Source organism: Vulpes vulpes, chromosome 3 (assembly GCF_048418805.1).
Source record: "Vulpes vulpes isolate BD-2025 chromosome 3, VulVul3, whole genome shotgun sequence".
Lineage (NCBI taxonomy): Eukaryota > Metazoa > Chordata > Mammalia > Carnivora > Canidae > Vulpes > Vulpes vulpes.
In genome coordinates this window covers 143,527,303-143,552,048 of record NC_132782.1, presented here as the reverse complement: position 1 = coordinate 143,552,048, position 24,746 = coordinate 143,527,303, and the positions used below count along the sequence as shown (strand labels likewise).

The window sequence follows — 24,746 nt, the reverse complement described above, 5'->3', positions numbered from 1 at the left end:
TGCCTTTCTGAATGGGTGGGAGATTTCTGTGTCTCAGCTAAAGGTGTTCAGATCTTTGCTGCTGTTTCTTGAGAAAGTGCTTGTCTTGCTGAACCTTCAGGATCCACGGAGTTGTTCCCCGTCACCCATCCAGTCCTGAGCCTCAGGTCCAGTCCCCCAGCCTCTTATCACTGGCTGCGTGAACTAGTTTTCTCTTGCTGAGTGACACGTGACCACAGGCCTAGGGCTGGAGGACAATAGTCACATGTTCTCTCACAATTTCTATAGGTCAGGAGTCAGGGCACAGTTTAGCTGGGCCCACTGCTCCGCGTATTACAAGACTGAAATCAAGGGGTTGGCCAGGTTGCCTTCTCTCCTGGAGGTTCTGGGGAAGCATCTGCTTCTAAGCTCACACAGGCTGTCGGCAGTATTCATTTCCTCATTTTCTTGCTAGCTGCCAACCAGGGGCCACTCTCAGCTTCTAGGGAGGGGTCCCCCAGGTGCTTGCCATGCGGCCCTCTCAAAAGCCCCTCCTCACTACAAGGCGGTTTGCTTGTTCAAGGATACGTAGGAGAAGACTGTCTTTCATTTCCAATCTCTCCCAATAAGGAAGGGACTTTCAAGGGCTCACCTAGTTAGGTCACCCGCCCGGATAATCTCCCACTTGATTAACTCCAAGCCAGCTGATCAGGGCACCTTAGTTACATCCTCAAATTCCCTTCACCCTTGCCGTGTAAGATCACCTAGTCGTAGTTATAAAATCCTGCCATATTCACACATGCTGTGCATAGTCAAGGAGAGGGAGTATATAGGGCAGACATTGGGGTGGGAATCTTGAGACCATCTCAGAATTCTGCAGACTATACTGTGGGACTCTCAGGGCTCTAGTTCTCTCGGTTGACTTCTATGTCCCTCTTTGAGTCTGGGAGATGGAATTTGAGGTGCCCTGTTGAGTCACTCAGGGACTGAGAGGAACCTCAGGGCTCCTTCCAGCCCTGTTATGGCAGCCTGCCATCCCCCTGTGTGGCCATCCACCTGAGCTGTCTCAGATCCTTAGGCTTAGAGGGAGAGTCATTTCCCTTTATATCTTACAAGTCCTGGCTGAGGTGGGCAAAGAATAGGACTCTCGTATCATTCCTAATTCTTTTGTTGTTTTGCCAAACTCTTGCCACCCCTTCCAATCCACAGAAGTTTATTTGCTCTTCCCATTGGTGAATGGGGAGGAATGGAAGAGATGGCCAGCTAAATACCCTTCCAAATCTGTTGCTTATGTCAAGACTTCAGTCCCATAAGCTTTACAGCTAAAAATTAACTTCTTTTGTTCCTATTTGCATCATCTCATCTATAGTCTAGCTTTCTTGGGGCAGCAGAGGCCAGGATTAGTTTAAAGAGGCATGGGAGCCGCAGGGTAAACAAGAGGATTACAAGGCTATCTCATGGCTGCCCTTCCCCTCTTTATGGGTTCATACTTCACATATAACCTGCCACATTAATTTCCAAAACAGTCTCGCTTTTCTGAATCATCCTGAGAATTGGATTAGTTCCATGTTAATTTTTATGCCTCATCTACTGTATTCTGTATCCATGAACATTTTCCCCCTTCTCTGAGCGGGTGGAAATCCCAGAGAAGGGCAAATTGAAACAGTTCTAGAAATTAACAAAATGTTAATTAAGTTTCCCCTTGATGAGGGAAAAGCTTGAGGTTGGCAGTGTTTCAGGGAGAATAATGGACTCATGCTTATGCTAATTAAGAGTGTTACTCAAGTGAAATAATTGGAAGTCAATGCAAACCCAAAGCTTAGTAAACATAAAGAGCGGTGCTGAGTTGGAATAAAAGTAAATGGGTAAAATGATGTGTCCATAAAGCAGTTGGTATTTCTCACCAGAATAGTTATGTTAGGATAATTTTACACTCGGCTACTAACCACCATTTCCCTCCATCCTCAACCCTCAATACCCAGGCTCGATTGTCATGTAAACAATCTGCTAATCTTGTGGCATTAATGCAACTCATGGAAAAATCTCAAAGGAGGACATAGTGACCTTGGTTGGCCTGTTTCCTTAACCAGATGGGGACCTCCTTTGCCTGCTAATTCACCAGGCAGAGCTTCAGGGGCGCTGCTCTTCCCACCTGTCCATTTGCAGGCTTCCTGACTGCTTTCTTTATGTTCTTTCATCTCATCTCCAAAGGAATAGGTTTATCTTGGGCAAAGTCATCTCTTTCCCACACAGATCATTTCTGAGTGCTCATTTCCTCCTGATTTTTACTTTTTTTTCTTTTGAACTTCTCTTTGCTTTACCTGGATAGTATTACCTTTTTGGTGAAGAGCAGATTCTTATCTTTGTGCCCCCAGCGTCTAACATGGACAGCTGGAACATAGTAGCTGGTTATCTTGATAACAGGAGCAGATCAAGGAAATATTTATCTCCTTCTTAGTCCTGAACACACTGCCTGGCGCATAGTAGGTTCTCTAGCAAAGTTTACCGAGTTAATGAATTATAAGTAGGGGCTTACTGATGTATCTCAGCATACTGCAAAAGAGTAACAAGCTCTGAATATAATTTGAGACTATACTACCACAGTAGTAGGTAATGAAAGGTCGCCAAGTTGGTCTTTAAACAATTATAGGGAATTGGGACAAAAGGTATGCAATGAGGGATAATTTTTAAGAGACTGTCGATGAGTGTTCTTGCTATGCAAACTTTACAAAGCCAAGCACATTTTTGATTTGAAGCAGAGAACAAACACATCCTCTCTTTTCTTGAGATGAAATACAAACTTTAAATACTCTCTTTAAAATCATTATGAAATCCTTTCAACCAAATGGCTTCAGGGAGTTGAAATCTGAGCTGATGTCTGAGTCAGACAGTTGGAATAATTTTCATTAGCAGAACTACTTGTGCCACTGCTGATTTGGTAAATATCTCAGAGCACATCCCATTTATTCCCCCAGTGGATGACCTTAATTTGCTTCAGCCAAATGCACAAAGAAATGATGAAGAACAGAGCCTGTTTCTTTCTCAGTGGTATGCTCAGGTTTGAAAATCAGATGAGATGACAATCTTTTTTTTTCTATGTTTCCCTCAACATTTTCCAAGCTCTTTACTCTTTCCTCCATCTTTGTCCATAGTTTTTAGTACAGTTTAATTATCTGGATGGATATAGTTACTTTTCTTGCCATGTTAACCTTATAGGTTATGATTTTCTATTTCTAGATTAACGAAGGTGATAGATAATTAGTTTGATTCCAGATACATCATATTTTACTTCTTTTTAAAGACATCCAAATTGATAACAACATATCCAAATTTAAGCAGCATCCTAATTTCTTTAAGGTAGTGCTATGTATTAGGAAGACCATAGGTTTTAGAATCAGACTTAATCTGTTTGACTCCTAATTTTGTTACTTACTCCAAGATGTGGGACCTTGAGTATATTTCTTAATATCTCCTGATTGGAAAAATGTGGAAAAAACCCAACTGCATCCTAGGAATTGCTTGAGATTTAAATAAATTAAAAGACCTCCTTAGTAGATGATATTTTTTCCCCCCAAACACTTCAACTAACATTGAAATTTAATATTGATTCTCTAATCTTACTTTTAAAGAGTCTTGCTAATGACTAGTCTTAGCATCAGTAAATACTGATGCAGTAATTAGCAAAAAGAAATTAAGATTTTGTGACATTAAAAATAATATTTTGGTGACACAGCTCTGTTATCTACCAATTAAATAGCTGAAAAGAAAGTGATGATCCATATTTAATACAATATCTTATTTTACTGATGAGGAAAGTATAATCGAACAAGGAGTTGATTGACTTGGCGAAGATCACACAGTTAAGTCTGATTAAATTCATGGATTTCCAGTTGAGGGCTAATACGCTACATCCAGTGAATTCTCGTTGCTGTCCTCCTTCTGTTTGTACCTTCTCCATTTTACTTCAGAATCTCACTACTTCTCACTAAGACTAAATCAAGAGCATCTCATTTGGCATCTCTGTCTCCAAGTTGCTCGTCTCTCTACCCCATCCTCTTTGGTAAGGTCAGATCAATCAGATTGTTACATTCTACTGCTCAGATACCTCTCCATTGTTTCCTAAGTAATTTCCAAACTCATTAGCCTGGCACTTAATGTCCTTTACAATATGGCCTTACATTGATTTGACAAGTGGTATTGAGTGTCTACTATAAGCTAGGTCTAGATTCTGAGAATGTAACAGTGAACTAAACATAATCTCTGCCCTCATTGAGTTTATATTCTGGTTCAGGGGTTCTCAAAGTATAGCAGGGGACCTGGAGGAGCTCTAAGACCCACTTAGGATATCTGCAAAGTGAAAATTACTTTCATAATAATAGTAAGATATTATTTGTAATTTTGACTCTCATTTTTTAAATGTGTATACGGGGAAGTTTTCCAGGGTTACTTGCTATGTGATGTCACAGCAGATTGAATGTGGATTGAATATGGAAGCAGATGTAGGACTCTCACTGTCTTTTATGAGGCCAGAAATTAAGGAGGATTGCAAAAATATAAAGCAGTGCTACTCTTCTGATGATTTTGTTTGAAAAAGTTTTTTCCATAAAAATATTATTTATTTTAACATGTGATGGGTTTGTTTTTGTTATTTTAAAATGAATTAATAAATATTAAAAAAATTATCAATTTAGATTCCTTTGTTTTTTTTTTCAAAAACAGCTTTATTGAAGTATAATTGGTATATAAAATACTGCATATGTTTAGTGTATATATTAGATGAATTTGGATATTTGCACATATCCACAAAACCATTGCCACAGTCAAGGTAATAAACATATCCATCACCTCCAAAAGCTTCATGTCCCCATTCTTTTTTTGTGGTAAGAACACTTAACAGAAAATCTATTCTCTTTACAAAAGCTTTAAGTGCACAATATAGTGTTCTTAATTATAGGCCATATGTTGTACAGCGGATCTCTAGAAATTATTCATCTTGTATAACTGAAGCTTTCTACCGGTTTTAATACAGTAGGTATTTATAGATGTCTCTTACATAAACTAAAGCTCTTTGGGTCCCTCACTGATTTTTTAAAAAAGATTTATTTATTTAATTGAGAGACTGCGTGTGTGTGACAGGAAGGAGAGGGACAGGGGAAGAGAGAGGGAATCTCAAGCAGACTCCCTCTGAGCATGAAGCCTGATGTAGAGCTCCCTCTCATGACCTAGGAGATCATGACCTGAGCTGAAATCAAGAGTCAGATGCTTAGGGCACCTGGGTGGCTCAGTGGTTGAGCAGCTGCCTTTGGCTCAGGTCCTGGTCCTAGGATCCTGGGATCGAGTCCTGTATTGGGCTCCTCACAGGGAGCCTGCTTCTCCCTCTGTCCGTGTCTCTGCCTCTCTGTCTGTGTGTCTCATGAATAAATAAATAAAAGCTTAAAAAAAGAGTCAGATGTTTAACCAGCTGAACCATGCAGGTGCCCCAACCCTTAGTAATTTTTAAGAATATAAAATTTTTGAGAACTGCAATTTTAGTTATTCTAGAATATAAATAGATAACATAGAATCAATATAATAAAGCATCAGATAATTAACAAAGGTTGTGAAAAAAAATGCAGCCAGAAGAGGAAATAGATCAGTTGGACTAATAGTAAGGATCACGATCTATGACCCGTACTCTGGTTAAACTGAGTCACCTAACCTTCCTTGAACACAATCCATGCTTTTCTACCTCTGTGCTTTGTAATGCTGTTTCTTCTCCCTGTTTTGTCTTTCTCCCCAATTTCATTTCTCAAATACTTATTCTTTCAGGGCCCAACTGAAAGGTCACCTGAGCCATGATTCCTTCCTTCCTTCTCTTCTGTCAGAAGTGATTTATCTTTTATTGTTCCTAGCCTTAATGATAATATCTTGATCTTATGACACTCATAATTTTATGTGTTGTACAAATTTATAGTTATGTGGATATCACTCATACCCTTCTCAAGTTTACGAAACTTCTTACAGTTGGGGACTGCTTCTTATTTTCCTGAGGGCAGACCTTCGTACCAATGAGGCTTAGGTGCAGCAATAACAGAAAACCCCGAATAATAATGGTTTCAGCAAGACAGAAATGTGTTTTTTTCCGATGTAAGTCAGGCAGTGAGCAGTCCAGGGCTGGAGTAGTGACTCTTGGTATAAAAGTCTTTAGGGCTGGTTAATTCCTTCCAGCTTACTGCTCAGGTATCCCAAGGCTGTGGTCCTCAGTCTCTAGGTAGTAGCATCTTTGTTTCAGTAGGAAGAAAGGGGAGAGAGACAAAGATAAGGGGCTTACAATACACTCCAGCTCTCTGTTAAGGAAGGTTCCTAGAAGCTGCTAAGGTGACTCTTCTATTTATACCCCATTGGCAGAATTTAGCCTCTTGTGTAGACCTAACTGTAGAGGAGGCTGGGAAATGTAGTCTTTGTGTGTGTGTGTGTGTGTGTGTGATTTATTTATTTTAGAGAGAGAGAGAGAGAATCTCAAGCAGACTCTCTGCTGAGTGTGTAGCCCAAGGCAGGCTCTGTCTCATGACCCTGAGATCATGACCTGAGTCAAATGCTCAACTTACTGAGCCACCCAAGTTCTCCAAGGCTGGGAAATGTAGTCTCTAGTTTTTAGTAGTTTTCTGCTCAGCTGTGGGCAAAGGGGTGAATAAATATTGGAAGACAACTCTCAGTGTCTCCTACATTCACTTGTCAATGTGTCTACAGGAGGCCCTCATTCCAGTTAAAGGCTTAAAATTAACGTTTAGCGGGTAAGTAATACTCAGCTTCAACTTCAGAATTATTTGTTGGATAATGAATACAGGGGGACTCTTACTCATTTTAAATTGCTTGTTTTTTTTTTTTAAAAGAGGTATTAGAAAGGATTAAGGAACTCTACAATCTATATTTTCAAACTTAATTATGACAGCGTTCACCAGTTTCCAATCACTACTGTTAGGCCTTTTTTTAGAACTCCCACTTTGTTGTTTTCACCATTTTACCTTCTGCTTACCCTTCCCAGTAGTGATAAAGGCTTCACTCAACCTTTCTTGCCAGAAGTGTCCCTAAGCTTTCCTGTGTCACATGATATCTGGCCTCAGGTCTTCCCTGTAGATTTAACACTGAGGAAAAATACCTCCTAGATAAAACCCCTGGTGGCTTGCTCAAGGTATTAGCTTAGTACGTGTATTTGTTCCACATAAAAGTGGATAAAAGAACATTTGTAATTTCAAAGTACTAAATATTGGGACATCGAACCTATGCTTTATATTTGCTTTCCAATTTCTTCTCACTGCATGCATATCTTAGTGAAAAATAGAGTCTATCTTTAAGTTTTGAGCCTGGATCTTTATTTACACAAAATGTGAGACTGGGATCTACAGAAGCATCCTCTGATCACCTCTACCCTCTCCTCCATACCTTCGCACACATAAAATTACTTCTGGTTCTCAGCACTTTTAGGAAACACTCACTCCTCCACAAAGAAAAGTCTGAGATTTCTACACAATTGGAGTTGTATTTAAAATAGTCCATCTGGTCTACAGTCATTGTCTATAAATATAGAAACTTGCAGTTTTAATATGTTGGGTATTAACCCCAGAGATTAATTCTTTGAAAAAGTTGAAATAAAAAAAGAACTTGTTAGAGATGACGTTTACTGTGCTTGTTGTTACTTAAATTTCCATTTGTACATGTCTTCTTCTCTTTTGCCTGTATACTTCTTGAGGACCATGCTGTGTCTGAAATAGCAGTTATAAAGTGAAACAGAGTTGCCATTAGCTGACATAAATCAAGACAATGATGATGATATGGGATTTGTTTTGCCATGGAATGAGATTTTCACCAAAGAAATGAACACTCTAGAGGAAGCGTTCATCATCTATCCATTTATCTCACAAGTATTTATTGAGCACCAACCAAGTACCCAGCACTATGGTAGATATTAGGAAATAGTGGAGAACTGTATTGATATGATCTCTTCCTTCTGCTCTGTACAGCCTAGAAGAAGAAGACAGACAAAGAAATAATAACTGTAAAATATGATGAATGCCAGTTAGAGAAGCCCAGATTGCTATGGAAGTACTCAAGCGGGGGTGGAGAGGGACATTTAACCTAGTTATAGTCTTTATGGAGTTTTCACATACAAATAACTTATCTGAGCCTCACAAAGCCTCTGCAATGAGTAGTGCAGGAATTATTCTTATTTATAAATGAGGAATTAGTTTCAGAAATTAGCAAGACCCAATTTCCCACAGGCCCAGACCTGGGCTTGTGACTTCAAACCCAGTGTTCTCATCACTGTCTCACACAGCAGCTAGAGTGCCAAGGGGTGTGACATCTGTGGCTGTGCTGTGTCTGCTTCGAGTCTTTTTGCCCTCATCCCAAGCTTACAACCCCCATTGGCATCAATTAATTAATCATTGGCATCCATCGCAGCTGCCTGGAAGCCATATGGGTGTTCTGGCCAGCATGGCCCTAAGTGCTCTTTAACTAGGGCTGGTAATCTAGTGTTCATTCTGGGAGCAGCCCCTGCAATTAGGAAAGGGGCCAGGGGATCTTTCAGGCAGACAGAAACTACAGAAACTTCGCCAAAAAGCCTTATTAGGATGAGCCATCATTCAGCAGTATGCTCAGTGGTCTGTTTCCCTGTCCTATTAAGTAGAAGTCAGTGGCTTAGAAGAGAAAACAACATTGAAGTATCCAAGTTCATTTTATTTTATGTTTAATACTATTGAGTTGGACAGAAAAGTGAACACTGCTGTTGGGCATTTTCCTTTATAGTTCTGAATACCCAACTGAATATCCAACCATTCCCTGATTCTTCCAGAAAAACTTCTTTCTTTATAAAGTTTTGAACCTCTTGGATATTTCCAGGTGCTAATAGAGTCTCTTAGGGAATAGGGTGCTCTATTAATAACCCTGGTAAAATTGAAGAAGTGGTAATAATTATTTCTTTGATTTGTGGTATAGTAGAAAGACTGTGGACTTCGGGATCAATCTGAATTATCTCAACTCTTTCACTTTCTACCTGTGTCAATTTGGGAAAGTTTCTGGGCTTCCTTATGCCTCAGTTTCTTCAAAGGATGGTTGTGAGGATTAGAAGAAAAATATATAATATAGCTAATACAGTGTCTGGGACATAATTGGTCCCCAATAAATGGGAAATATTGTTATGATGGTTAAAGCCATCATAACAATGGTTTTTCTTTTCCCTGAGGACTCAATGCAACCTCTAGCATCTCTTCTAAACCTAACTTTTCTGGCAATACTAGTCCCTCTGGACCTTTACCTTTATTATACATTTATTTCTTTTTTTCCCTATTGAGGTATAATTGACATAGAATTACATTGTTTCAGGTGTACAATATAGTAATTCAACATCTGTACATATTGTAAATAGTTGCTACAATGTAAGTGAAATAATGTGGTATTTCTCTTTATCTGGCTTATTTCACTTAGCATAATACCTTCAAAGTCAATACAGCTGGTTGCAGATGGCAAGATTTTATTCTTTTTTTTTTTTTTTATGTCTGAGTAACGTCCCATTGGGTGTGTATATACATCTTAGTTCATGCATCCATCAATGGACGCTTATATTGTTTCCATATCTCGGCTATTATAAATAATGCTGCAATGAACAAGGGGTGTATACTTTTCAAATTAGTGTTTTTATTTTTTTCAGATAGATACCCAGAAGTGTAATTCCTAGATTATATGGTAGTTCTATTTTTAACTCTTTGAGGAAACTCTATACTGTTTTCCATAGTGGTTGTACAAATTACATTCTCACCAACAGTGCACAAGGGTTCCCTTTTCTCCACATCCTCACCAACATTTATTATTTATTATCTTTTTGATAATAGACATTCTGACACGTGTAAGATGATATCTCATTGTGGTTTTGATTTGCATTTCCTTGGTGAGTAGCGATATTGAGCATGTTTTCATATGCCTGTTGGCCATCTGTATATCTTCTTTGGAAAAATATCTAGTCAGGTCTCATGCCCATTTTAGATTGGATTTTTTGTTGTTGTTATTTAGTTGTATGAGTTCTTTATAGATTTTGGATATTATCTCCTTGTCAGATACAGATATATGATCAGCAAGTATTCAGTGGTTTTCTGTCTTGTTTTATTGATAGTTTCCTTTGCTTTGCAGAAGCTTAGTTTGATGTAGTCCCATTGTTTATTTTTTCTTGTGTTTTCCTTGCCTTTGGAGTCAGATCCAACCCTCCCCCAAACACCCCAACCTCAGAACATTGCTAAGACTGCTGTCAAGTAATTTATAGCCTAAAGCATCTAAGATGTCCCACTACATAGGCAGTGCACAGCAATAGGGACTTTGGGGATTACAGGATACAAAAATCAACACTGACAGTCATGCCCAGTAAGTCCTCATTGAAGAATGGCTTGCAGAAGGGCTGGTTACATGGGAAAGAAATCTGGGGACAAGGCTTTTGTTCTGGCAGTAGGATTGCAAGATCTCAGTCTGGAAAGGGAGTTGAGGTTTCTGGAATAAGAATCAAGGCAAAAACTATCCCAAGGACAAGAAATGAATCAGAGAGACTGGGTATGGGCAAGATATGCTAGAGGATTTGCAACAGGGCTGCCTGTTTACCTCCTACCCTCCCCAACTACACTGGTCTCCCTGAGGGTCGGGTTCATAACTACTTTATCTACATTTCCTTTGTATTTAGTATAGGGCTTAGCACAAAGTAGACTTTCACATATTTATTAAATTCACAAGTAAATAAATGCAAGTGTGGATTAGTGGCAAGGGTGGTTGATGCTAAGCTCTCAAATGTGAAGGTCTGTTGGCTCAGTGCACAATTGGTCCTGGGAGTTGAGTTTGGGGGCTGCACTTGTACTTTTGGCTTTAAATAGAGGGATTAACCAGCTTGACTCAAGACATAGGCTGAACCTGCAGTTAGGATAGTTTAGGACATATTCTGGAAGAAAGTGTGATTTGACACTGCTTTGAAGGTAAGATAGACATTAAATGACTCACTTCGATCCAACTCAACAAATATTAATTGGGCATGTACTCTGTGCAATGGATTAACAACCCAATGGTGAATAAAATACAACCCTTACTCTGGAGGAGACCAAGAAGTTAAAAAAAATGGCCCAATTACAACGTTATAGGAAATATTGAAGGGGAAATTTTCTAGGGAATTTGAGAGGAGAGAGAATCTTTCCCTGGGATTTAAGAACTGGTCAGGTTGTGCTCTATAGTCAAGACAGTGAAAGGCTTTCCAAGTGGAGAAAATGGCCAAAACAGAGGTAGGAAGGAATGAAAATGAAGGTATCTTGAGTGGTAGTGTCAGGGCTCTGGTGGGTGAGAGCACAGGACAGATCATAGGTAGTGAGTTCTGGACTTTGTAGATCATGTTAACAAGAGAAGGCTTATTCTGGAAACATTTGGATTTGTCAAAGTGTTTTAAGAGGTGGAATCACACAATTCAACTTATATTTGGAAGCTGAATGTGGACTGCATGGTCTGGAGGAGGCAGAGAGGCTAGAGCAGCCTGGGCAGGGCAGCAGAGTGAGCAAAAGTTTACATGAATTACTGCTGAAGTAAGTAATGGTTTAAGGCCAGCCCCCTGAGTGGGCTGTTTGCCTTTGCATAGGCTCCCCACGCCTGGAGGAGGTGTGAATAGATTTACCAGGCTCTAGAAGGGCACCTTTGGCTGGTCTGCCCCGAAAATGAAATGCAGTTCTATGATCTGGAGGAGAGTTCACAGGCTCCCAGGCACAGGCTGCTCTGTGATTTTTAACAATGGACCAGCATGAGCTCTTTCTCTTTACCTTGAAGTCTTCCTCCTCATGTCAAAACCATTACTAATAAACATTATCTGGCAAGTCTCAAAACACACCAATTTTTGAGAGCGGAGCCAACAAATCGTCTTTCCCCAAATGGTATTTGGTCTTACGACCAGGATTTACAAGCTCAGTAATGGTGAGCGTGATATGGATGTGATATGGATTATTATTATTGCTGATGTGATATGGATTATCATTATTTTTAAAAAATATGGAATAGTTCAAAAAATAAATATGGAACGCTTCACGAATTTGTGTGTCATGGTTGTGTAGGGGCCATGCTAATCTTCTCTATATTGTTCAATTTTACCATACGTGCTGCTGAAGTGAGCACTGGATTCTTTTTTACCAAAGTCCTAGTGTCACATTTTCTCAGCTCTGAGAAGGGTTCTTGTTTTTGGGTCAATAAATGTGTTAGAAAGTTGTGTGAGTTAAAACAAAATTAAAAAGTTATTAAAGTTGTTCTCTTTTTCCATTCTTTCATTCTTTCCTACCTACCCCTTCCTCACGAACCCAACAAACATATTCTCTCTGCAAATAAACTCTGTGTTTAGAGAAAAACAGAAGCGACACATCATATGGTCTGATTTTGCCCTGATTGTGTAGTATTGACATACGAGAAGGAATGTTGGATCAAAAATAAAAACACCTGGGTCGTGTTCCTTTCAATGGTGTTAACTAGACGTGTAACCTGGGGCAGTTTACTTCATTTTTCCCAGCCTTAACTGCTCCAGTATGAGGGATATGGTTTGCATTCTGTCTCTATAATTCTTTCTAATTCTAAGAATTGGGGATCCTATAAGCTACAAGGAATGATGATGTATTTTTTCATGTGAGGGGAAACATCTTGAGTGCTGCTTTGGAAAAGATGATTCACTTGGGTAATGCACATTTGTTGATTGTTTCTTTGATATCTTTTCATTTCTACAACAGCCTTCTTTTTTTTCCCCTTTAGGGGTGTGTTTTACTTTGCTTAGCTGTGCAGCCAGCATGGAATAGACACCACTTCTGGTTCCAGAGGGCGATCCTGACTGGCTTAAACCAACAAATGTGTACCATTCCCTTAGGTGAGGTGGTTCCAGGATAAAAAACTAACCAAATTCAGCCCACTGACAGGGCAAAAATTCTTTTCCCTGGGGGGTCCCAGCAAGGAGGCTTCCTTTTTCTTTCGTAAGAGGTGGTGAAGAGCTTCTCTTCTGCTGGTGTTGCAGAAGTAGCGAGATCTGGAATAGCTGCTACCACGAGGGAAGCTGTGCAGAGCCCAGGGAATCCCACAGGAGCCAGAGCCTGGTGACTATGTGAAGCTCTAGGTCAAACCATGCCTGAAACAACATCCCACCTTTATAAAACTTGCGAGCCAATGAAGTCATGAAGTTTAAGACAATTTGACTTGGTTTCTCTGTTGCCATTAACTCAAAGATTCATAACTTTTTCATTAAAGTTTCACTAAATGTATTTCCGAGTAGTAATTTTTTACCCCCTGAAATAAAGAAGACATGCTTATTTCTGCATTTTTCTTACAGTCAGCTCCTAAATCATCCAACGCAAAATGTTGAAAACAACAAAAATTTTAGAGTCAATGAGGCACACAGAAACTGCCTTATAAGTGTTTACTGAGGGACGCCTGGGTGGCTCAATGGTTGAGCATCTGCCTTTGACTCAGGTCGTGATCCCGGAGTCCTGGGATCCAGTCCTACAACTGGCTCCCCGCAGGGAGTTTGCTTCTCCCTCTGCCTCTGTCTCTGCCTCTCTCTGTGTCTCTCTTGAATAAATAAATAAAATCTTAAAATGTTTACTGAATGAATGAAGGTGAGAAGAAATTAGACAAAAGATAGTATTTCCTGGGTGCAAGGGAAAGGCTAAGTAGGAAAGTAGTTATATAGAATGTTTTTTGGGGGGACACATACTAATGAGGAAAGGTATGGGATGATCATAATGCCTAAACTGCTAGAATTTTCCTTTTTCTTCTCTCCTGAGATATTGCCTAATGTGTTTTCTTTTCTTTCAGTTTATAATTCAGGGAGAAAGAAGGACCTAGGGTCGGAACTAGGGAGTGGCTTGGATGGCAGGGGACCGGCCCCCACAGCTGTGCTAGCTTGTCGGGGAGGGAAGCGGCGCCTGTGGTCTTCCCAGGCCGTGGGGAAAACAGGAGTTCCAAAGAACTGCTGGTTTATATTTTAGCCCTTGCCAAGTTGTGAAAATAGTGAAGGATGCTCAGACTACTCAACGTTCAGATTGCCGTCTGGTTAATCCTATTTAGAAGACTGGATTTCTGGTTATCTCCTTCACTCCATGTCTGCTGACTTCTAAAACATGGTAATGCAGGGAAGCCTGGGTGCCTCAGCTGGGTAAGCCACTGGCTGTGGTTTCAGCTCAGGTCATGATCTCAGGGTCGTGAGATCCAGCCCCTCTATGCCGGGTGTGGAGCCTATTTAAGATTCTCTCTCTTACTCTCCTTTTGCCCCATCCCCCTCTCTAATATAAACAAACAAATAAATATTTTTAACAAGCATGATGTAATCCTGTAACACTGGCACTCATCCATGAATCTTTAAATGACCCTGATTAATAGCATTTGAAGCTTCCTCAGGGGATAAACACTGGCATCAACCAAAAAAAAAAAAAAAAAGAAATTTTCAATTCAATCTAGTGATGAATTTAACAGATGTTTTATGAACACTTAAGGTATCTCCTTAGCAGGGAAAACTGGCAAATCAGTACCAGTCACAAAGTTGAGGAGTATTATGGGAGAGGAAATGTAGGGATTCTGAGAACAGAGCGAGGGAGCCGACCTAGAGGAGGGTGAGGACGGCCTCTTTGATATTGCATCAGAGATCTGAGGGCTGAGCAGGTCAGAGGACCATGGGGAGAGGAAAGGGAAGAGTGTTCCACGCACTGAGCCAATGGCTACAGGGATGGAAGGCACCTGTGAGGACCTACAGGCCGCTCAGGATGGATGCCCACCTGGAAGAGGCACACGGGGAGCTAAGTCCATGGAAAAGACTGGATTTTGGGAGTCTCTACCGGCCAAGTGAAGGAGTTTGGGCTTTAATTAAAGGGGAGTGGGAGGCTGCTGGGGGAAGGGTTAGGGATGGGGGGGCAGGAAAGCAACAGGATCAGAGTAGCCTTGAACTTGGACCGCATCTGGCACAGGGGGCAGGAGGCTCCCTCCCTCCAGGTCTGTTCCCTCCAGCGTCTACACTGTTGCCTCCACTTGCTCACTCTAAACGCTGCCTCTTTCCTTTTAAAATGCTGGAAAAAAAAAAAAAGTATGACCTGGGCACTGTTTGTTTCCAGAACTGGTTACATCACTACTTTTGTAGCCATTTGTTTTTCCCAGTAAATCAAATCTCTCTCTTGATTATCGTTTGGGTTTTCGTTAGCCCTGACTCCTGGTGAAGCAGCACTGATGTCCGGCTCTCCAAGTCGAGATGGGACCGGGAGGCAGGCAGGCCTGGGACGGCCTTGCGCTTGGCGAGCAGCTCCCGGGAGGCTCCCGCTGTGCCTCCTGGGGCCTCCTCTTGTGCAGCCGGAACACGGTTCCTTCCAGCTCTTCCCCCTCGATGTGAAGCTGCCCATCCCGACCTGCAGGTGGCTCTCTGTCCCCCCTCCTGTGCTTCTCCATCCTGGGAATCAGAATTAGCCTCCAAAGGTAGGGATCTGTCTTCAGTGCCCTTTGTTCCCAGCTCAGGGCAAGTGCATTCCTTTGCTTGCTTGCTTTTACTTTAAAAGGCTTTTTAAAAAAAGATTTTAAAATTTATTTATTCATGAGAGACACACAGAGGGAGGCAGAGACATAGGCAGACGGAGAAGCAGGCTCCATGCGGGGAGCCCAATGTGGGACTCGATCCCAGGACCCTGGGATCATGACCTGAGCCGAAGGCAGATGCTCAACAACTGGGCCACGCAGGTGCCCCTCTTTATTAAAGCGTTGAGCCTTCTTTCTTGGTCTGTTATGTAAACTCATAGAAGCTCTAATTGCTTCTAGGGCTTTGGATACAGGGAATGCTGGATAACCCCATAGAATGACTGAACAGGGAAAGGTATTAAGTGCTGAGTCTGGACTGGAGGGTTATTAGAAACAGTGATTTGCTGAGAAGAGCTGGCAGCTGGGCTGAAAGTTGTCACCAACTGTACTTGATGATATGAAGAGCACCTGATGGATGGTGATTAGAATCACTACTCCAAAGCCTACTCAAGACCCAACTTATTGGCTGATGTGGATGCCCTTCTCCATAGGGACGGGCACCATTCAACAGAGAAGGCTTCCACAGGTCCTCCACTGGACAGTCCCTCCCCTGACTCTCCAATATTGTGGAGAGGTTCAAATGAGACCGTCCGTATGACATGCTTAGAGGAATGCCAGGTATGGGTGAGCAATCAGCACATGTTGTTCTTACTATCGTAAGGTGTTGCAGTCCCTCTAACTATCGTAAGGTGTTGCAGGTGTAGCAGCCTGGCTCTGTCGACGGAACGGTGATCACGTTTCCTGAGAGCCTATCATCCTTTCACTTACTTGCTGAGCCATTGAATTAGGAAACAACGATTTATTGAGGGTTTAAATGTACCAGATACTAATTCGACCTACTTGAAACAAGTGTGTGAAGTTTGCTTTATTTTCTGAAATTTTGGTTTTCTCTTGAGGCATACTTAAAAATAGTTACTGAGTATTAACTAATGGTGTGGTCACCCGCTGTGACTTGTGGATCGAGGGCAAGGGGAGTTGATACTGATGGGGTAACGCATGGGTTTTTCTGCTTTATCTTGAGAAGCTATTACCCATCATATCTCTGTTTATTCCCATTCCTTACTTGATTTTTTTTTTGCCTACACATTTCACTATCAGACATATTATATATTTTATATTTTATTAATTTAGTTGTTGACTCTCTGTTTCCTGGCACTCCAGTGTGAATTCCACAGGGAAGAGTTTTTGTCCATTTTGTTCCATGCTGTACTCCCAACTCTGAACGGTCCCTGGCACATATGTCCTATAACTAATTACTGAGTGAATCTGCTCCACTTTGAAAGCTCTGTCTCATACTCTGGTTTTGCTCTCCTTTCCTTAGACTCTTTCCTAATGGCTAGAGTTGTCTGGTAAAATATCTGGCTATTTTGACTTATGTTGCCTTGCTCTGTAGTGCTTTGCAAATCACACATATCCAGGTATCTGGAAAGAAGGCAAGGTGGCACCTGGCCAGTAACTCACTAACCACCTTGAAGACTTTATTTAGATGAGAACGATTTAGATGAGAATGATTCTCACCTGGAAACAATAGCTTTTATTTATTCTAAAAAGATTTATTTATTTGATAGAGTGAGAGCCTGAGGTGGGGCTCGATCTCATGACCCATAACATCATGACTTGAGCCAAAACAAGAGGCTGAAGCTCAACTAACTGAGCCACACAGGCGCCTCTGGAAATGATAATTTTTTAACACATGCTTGCAGGGCACCTGGGCGGTTCAGTTGACTAAGTGTCTGACTCTTGGTTTTGGCTCAGGTCATATTTTCAAGGGTCGTGGGATCAAGCCTTGTATCAGGCTTTGTGCTCAACATGGAGTCTGCTTGTCCTTCTCCTTCTGTTTCTTCCCCTGCTCATGCTCTTTCTCTCTCTTTCAAATCAATCAATCAATCAATCAATAAACAATCTTAAATATATGCGTACTATGTACTATTATGAAATGCTTTACCTACATTTTCTCACTTAATCTTTATAACGTATTTATGAGGTCAGTATTAGTATCTAAAACTTAGCGATGAGAAAATCGAGGCATAGATTGGTTAAGAGAATTGAAGGTTATACAACTAATTAGTGTTCATACTGGGATTAAAAAATATATTTTATTTATTTGAGAGAGAGAGCGTAAGGAGGGGGAGGGACAGAGGGAAAGGGAGAGAAGCAGGCTCCCTGTTAAGCAGGGAGCAGGATATGGGGCTTGATCCCAGGACCCTGGGATCATGACCTGAGCTGAAGGCAGGTGCTTAACTGTCTGAGCTGCCCAGGTGCCCTATCCTGGGATTTGAATTCCAGTCTTCCTGACTGTAAGGCTCATGCACTAACCACGAGGCTACCCCTATACTCTGGACTTGCTATTATGGGCTTCTGTTTGTATATTTGTACCAGTTCTTTGATCTTCTAGCTGCAGGCAGCCAGCCTTCCTTTCATTGACTCTTGAGACCAGCAGCTCTTCTGCTTTGCAGATGTCCTTCATCTTAATGATACCAGGCCATATTTTAAATAATAAAAGATTATACATAAGATTTTATGTTAAAGATCACTGTAATAGCTTCCAACAACTTAATTGGTCAGATAGACACATAATACATGAACTTGCTAGGTGCCCTTGAGAATATTGCATAGAGAATTTGCAGTTGTTGATTGGTCCTCAAGATGAGACCAAAATTCTCCAGCAAGCTGTTGTGCAGGACTGTGTGCACATGTGTATACTTGTGTGTGTGAGGGGCATGCATAAAGTATTATGATTCTGATTTATAGCGAGAGCTCAAGATGCCTTCACTACCCCCCTGGAAGAGTAATTTTAATCAGTGATTAATGACTTTTTGAGCAGGCTGTTTGAGCTGCCAATCAAATGTTTTCTGACTTGGTCCATTTATAGATTTTATCAAGTTATTTGATGCAACTTCCCTTTATGGGTGATTTATTAAAAAATGGAGAGAGTGAGATCACACTTAGCCTGATGAAGAGATGCAGCAATGATGGAAAGAGGATCCTCCCTTACATTTGTGAGAGCAGTTGGATCAGTGTGGGAGACTGGGAGGGCAGCACTGAGAGGCCGGAGAGGGCAGTGGTGAAGGACATTCATATTAGTGTGGTGGCATCACTGGCCGGACAGGACAGCCTCATTAGGGGCTGGTGAATGGCATGGGAAATGTCTCAGCCATTGCAGTGGGAGGAAGGCTCCTGGCAGTGGAGCCCCGAAAGCCCAGGTCTTGCCTTAATAACAATAACTAACACTTAGTTTAGTACTTACCACGTGCTAAGTCTTTATCCAAGTCCTTTGCATGTATAACTCCTAGGTCAAATCATTTGTCCTGCTTGCCCTGAAAAGTGGCAGGTATGGGAATTGAATCCAGGTTAAACATCCGAGTCAGTGTGCGTAACTGCTGTGCCATATGGCCTATCTCACACGCTTTAATACTTAGTTTTCCTTGTCCCAGCTGCATAGATCATGTGAGACCCTGGCCAGGTGCTTTTCAAGCACACACCATTATTAATTGGTAGGGTAGGAGGATGAGATCACTAGAGATACCTACTTGCAACACGACTGTAAGAGGACATCCCTGCCTATGCCAGATTCAGAAGTTATTCCAGACCTGTTTGCTTGAATGAAGAATGAAAGAATTTTGCTTATAATGGTTTGAGGACATCATCTTTGATTACTGTGCACTTGAACAACTCATTCTAATGACAAAAGCCAGACACCATTTATAGCCATAAGCTGAGCTGCTTAACTCAGGCTGATAAAATGAGATATTTCATATCACAGCCAGGAAAATGAGGTTTCTTTGAAAAACAAAACAAAACATAATGATGTTTTGTCGAGAACCAAAAAAAAGTCCAGACCCCTCACATTCTCCTCCTCCTCAGCCAAGCCAGGGTCTGATTTGAAAAGAAGCCTGACACTCCTCTGATTGGCCTATTTTAGTACATTAATAATTCATAATGAACCACCTCTCCTCTGCTGCTTCTTTTAAAGAACTTATATTCCATTGATGGAGAAAAAGGAGGCCATTTACTCAGTCTTCCTCATTCTCAGAGCATTCCAGCACTGACTCCTCTCCTTTTTGCTAGAGCAAATAAGATGCAAAAGTAGGAGCTGGTCCACCAGGTTTGGGAAAGTGGGGTGCTTTCTGCAATTTAAGCCAGCAGCCAAGAACCATGCCTGGGAGGATGAAGGAAAGAGCAGCTAGCTGCCTGTTGATGGTTGCAGCAGCCCATACCCATGCAGCCATAGCTACCCTCTTCCCTGTGGCCAGGTCTCCCACCCACTCGGAGGAGACGTCTATCTCTTGGCCCTCTTCGGGCCCCACCTCCCCTCTCTGACCGCCCTCCCCCTGCCAGGAAGGCAACTGTAGTGTGTCTGTTGAAAATCAGGAAAAAATATAGTCAAATAAAAGAGATTTAGATTGCAGCAGGGTGATGATTCCAGCAATTTATTTGTGTAGCTCTTGGTATAGAGGAGAGCCTGAGTACAAATCAAAGGAGAATGCAAGAAAGTGTCATTAAAAATTGGTTTGTTTAATTAATTAATTAATTAATTAATTTAAAATTGGTTTTTAAAAAAGATGTCTGAACATAAATACAGATTTGTAATAAGACCAATAACCGTGTCCCAGATTCATCCACAAAATGAATTGTTGAATCCACATGACTGTTTCGGGGCCACGCGTGGTTTCCAAGTGGTTTCTTGTCACTTTGGCCTTCAGTTGGCCTTGCTGTTTCCCACTGACGGGCATCTGATTGTCTCCATCACAGCTGTGAGTCTAAACAAAAGCTTGTAGATGGACTGAAGGGTATTCATTCCTGCTGTCCTTGGGAGAGGACACACCGGCGGCGTGGGGGAGGTGGGGACAGTCCCATGGACACTCCATTTGTTTTAAGAATTCCAGCTCAAATGCAGCTTCTAATCATGCAAACAGGATTGCTTTAGGACACGTTAGAAAGAATAAGTGTGTGTGTGTGTGTGTGTGTGTGTGTGTGTGTGTGTGTGTGTGTAGCATAGTTCCTTTCTCTCTGTCTGTCCCTTTCTCTCTCTTTGTCTGTCTGTCTTTCTCTCTCTCTCTCTCTCACACACACACACACACACACACACACACACGTTGTGTTGCTGCTTTGTATCATTTTTACCTTCAGTCCGAGGATAGAAACTGTTTATCAGGATTTATCTGTTCATGTTGCTGATGCCATATGGTAATGGGCAAGTGGGGGAAAAGCTTCTAGGTGTGCGGTAACCCGGCCTCTTTCTTTTTCAGATGCCCTTTCCTTCCACACTTTGATTTTAAAAAGCCTGGCAAGGAGTTTGTTGAGAGAGAGGAACCAATCTTTAAGAGCTCTCCGTGTGCTCAGGGATACCGTATTGTGAATAATCCTCTTTAGTGCAGCGAAGCTTCTAAATGAGGCGGTGGAGAGAAGTGAATCCCAAGCCAGGGAGGCCTTGCTGCATACGGTCTCAGAAAACAGCTAAGGACCCCAACAGCCACTGCTCTTTTTATTTTAGGAAACTTTGCATGATAATAGGAATAATAATAATAATAATAAAAGAGTCTCATTCTGAACAGGGAACAAAAAATAAAATCAGAGGCCTTTCCCATCGAGGCGGTGAAAGGAAATGCCAGGTGCCTCTCGTGGCTGCACCCACCGTGGCGGGCGCTGACCTGGGGTGATGTGCGCCAGGCCAGAGAGAAGGGACGTGGCAATGGAAGATGGAACCGGATCTGCTCATGCAGGAAGAGAAGGCTTCACAGAGTGAACATGAGACTTCTAGTCATCTCTGTGCTGATCTGGTTGTAGCAAAGGTTGCCGGATAGTTTTTGAATGTAATGTCTGGGAAGGAGTGCCTTTGAGACGGGGCCCGAGGAAGGTAGTTTTTGGAAAGGAGGAAACAGGAAGGATGGGCTTGGTCACTGTGTGAGGAGAGGGTGAGTAGCCAGAGCAGCATTAAGATGTCACGTTCTGGGGGCCCCTGGGTGGCTCAGTCGGTTAAGCGTCTGCCTTCGGCTCAGGTCATGATCCCGGGGTCCTGGGATCGAGCCCCACATCAGGCTCCCTGCTCAACAGGGAGCCTGCTTCTCCCTCTCCCTCTGCTACTCTCCCTGCTTGTGTTCTCTCTCTCTTTCTGTCTCTCCATCAAATGAATGGATGAAATCTTTTTTCTTTTAAATAGATGTCACAATATTAGAGATGTGGCGACTGATAACCAAGTAGGGCTTTCTTCCTGTGGATCTCTATTTATTTTTTTTTTGGCCTTTTATGCTAGGAAACTCGATGACTGCCCTCTGCTCTGGGACCTGCAGTTGCTGAGACTACTTTCCTCTGGCCCCGCTCGGTTTACACAGACACGAAGGAAATGGGAGAAAGTGAACATCAGGGGGAGACTGGGAGGTGTACACAAGAAATGGTTTCTCAGTTTGGAGACCTTTCTATCCCCCCTCTGTGACTTGGTGGGCTCCTTACAAGGAGGGTAAGCGGCTCAGGGATTGAGTAATGTGCTGGGAGCAGGAGCCTTCCAGGAGGCTGCTATGAGCCCTGGGTGTGTGCCCTTGCTTAGGCTCTTCCCTTCTTGCTCGAACCATTTCTATGATTTCCTAGTTTGTTTCCCGGCCTCCACCTCCCTCTCCCCATTCAGGGTTCACTCTGATTACAGAACCAGATTTCCCATCCTTCGGAGGAGCCTGGATCATGTCATCCTCCAGCCCCAGACTCCGTGGCGGCTCTCGAGGGCTCACCAAATGATGTTTATGCCGTTAATCTGCTACTCATTGTCTGCCTGCTCCGGGGTTCGGGAGGCTGACTTCTGCAGATCGCCTCCCCCAGCCTTCCTCGCCGTCTGGGCTTTTGTTGGGCCTGGCCGTTGGCTGGCACTGGCGGGATGTTGGAGGGTGGCGGGATGCCTGGAGTTTATTCCCCACCCCCTCTCTTCCTGGAGATGCCTGATTTTGGCAGAGACCAAGTCCCAGTCCTCTGCCTAGGCCACAGCTCCTATCAGTCACTCCATTTTTACAGTGTTGGGGTGACTCCTCTTGCTTCCCCTTGCTGCTTTGGAACGACGGGTGGAAATAGCTGTCTGCTACTGCGAGGCTCTGCAAGCCTTATCCTGCCACCATGCGTACTTTACCTTGCCTCTCCCTTTTTTTTGAACTTTGTATTTCTTAAGCTACTCTTTTTTTTTTTTTCTTAAGCTGTTCTTTAGTTACTTCTTGGCAGTTTTGCATTATTGCTTCTATTTCAGAGATGAGGAAACTGAGGCTTCCAGAAGGTCAATGATCAAGGACACACACAGCGAGTGATGTAGTTAGGATCACAGGCCAGCAAGTCTGATTCCAGAGCCCGAGCCTGACGCCACTGTGCCGTTCTGTTGCACTCCTTTCACACCGATGCAAGCTCCTATGTTGCGGTGGTGGTGACCTTCAGGTCACTGTCTCACTCGTCAGTATTTGGTGGAAGAATGTCCACAACTGATAACGTCCTAGCATTAAAGGGGTTGTTTGGCCGGTGCAGTTTAGAGCAGTACCAGTGCCTCCATTGTTCCAGAGGCTGTTCTCTTAATGATGGAGAGAGAGACTACATGGCCTCTAGGGAGTCATGTCTTACAGGTAAGTGATGATCAGTCCACAATCAAAGAGTATCACCAAGTCAACTATTACCCAGCTTTGCCTACCTATGTTCTTCTAGGTCTTGGTTTCAATGTGACCTTTGACCTCCTCCTCACCCCTGCTGTATGTCCTCAGAGTGAGTGGCTCCTGCTTTCCCCCATGTGAGGCTTGTCACAATCATGGTAGATATTTATTTATTCGTTCCTTACTCTCTAGACTATTAGTCTCTGTTTTCCCTTGATAGATTATTTTTTTTTTTAATTATTTTTTTAAAGTAATTTCTATCCCCAACATGGGACTCAAACTCATGACCCCGAGATCAAGAGTTGCATGTCTGCTTCCCCACTGAGCCAACCAGCTGCCCCTTCCCTCATAGATTTTTAAGCTACTTGAGGACAGAGAGAGGCCTTGTCTTGATGGCCATGGAATTCCTTTTACTTAATGTTTGATAGGCATTCAGTGTGTACTTGTTGGATGAATAAATCTTTTTTCCTATATACTGTTGTTTCTATCCCTCTTTGACCCTAAGAGTCACGACTATCTTGGCTTTATCTGGTAGAACTGATGAGCTTTGCCTATTTTGAACTTCATATAAATGGAATCTAACGGAACGTTCTCTTTTGTGTTTCGTTTCTCTTGTTCAACATGTCAGGGGTACTATTTTCAATCTCTGTCACTCCCTACCAGGATTCTAGGGTGGGCTCCGAGACATTTTACCCTTGCCTCTGCCTTATATGTTCTGCTTGATTCCCCAGAAAGGATTTGCTGAGTTTTACTCCTGTGATTGTGTTATGTTCTTTAGCAGAGCTAACTTTTTAAAAAATGTTTTATTTTTATTTATTTATTTATTTATTTATTTATTTATTTATTTATTTATTTATGAGAGACAGAGAGAGAGAGAGAGGGAGGGAGGGAGAGAGGTAGAGAGGGGCAGAGGCACAGGCAGAGGGAGAAGCAGGCTCCATGCAGGGAGCCCGATGTGGGACTCGATCCCAGGACCCCAGGATCATGCCCTGGGCTGAAGGCAGCGCTAAACCCCTGAGCCACCTGGGCTGCCCAGAGCTGATTTTAGAAAGGGAGATTATCCAGCTGGGCCTGACCATTTATTATTTATTTATTTATTTTTTTATTTTACTTTTGATAGTCACAGAGAGAGACAGAGAGAGGCAGAGACACAGGCAGAGGGAGAAGCAGGCTCCATGCACCGGGAGCCCGACATGGGATTCGATCCAGGGTCTCCAGGATCGCGCCCTGGGCCAAAGGCAGGTGCCAGACCGCTGCGCCACCCAGGGATCCCTCACATAACCATTTAAATGCAGTCTTCTTTGGGATGGCATCAACTATCTGGAAAATGGGAACCTCTGTCCTCCACCACCTGCAAGAAACTGAATTCTTCCAACCATGAAGATAAGTTCAGAAGTGGATTTTCTCTCAGAGCTCCAGGGAAGGTGACCAACCTTGTGATATTGGGTGTAGAGAACCCAGGCGTGCCATGCTAGACTTCTGATCTACAAAACTGTGCATTAATAAGTGGTGTCCTTTTTAAGCTGCTAGGTTTGTGGTGACTTATTACTCAGCCATAGAAAAATCAACCCAGTCCTCCAATTCTTTACTAGTATGTATGCA

General features: G+C 42.4%; 1 non-coding gene across 1 annotated transcript; it reads right to left on the bottom strand.

The window, feature by feature from the left end:
* Positions 1-12,011: 12,011 nt before the first annotated feature.
* On the bottom strand, positions 12,012-12,117 carry LOC112924522 (U6 spliceosomal RNA). The gene has a single exon (XR_003235904.1). It is a non-coding gene; the product is annotated as a U6 spliceosomal RNA (small nuclear RNA).
* Positions 12,118-24,746: the final 12,629 nt, after the last annotated feature.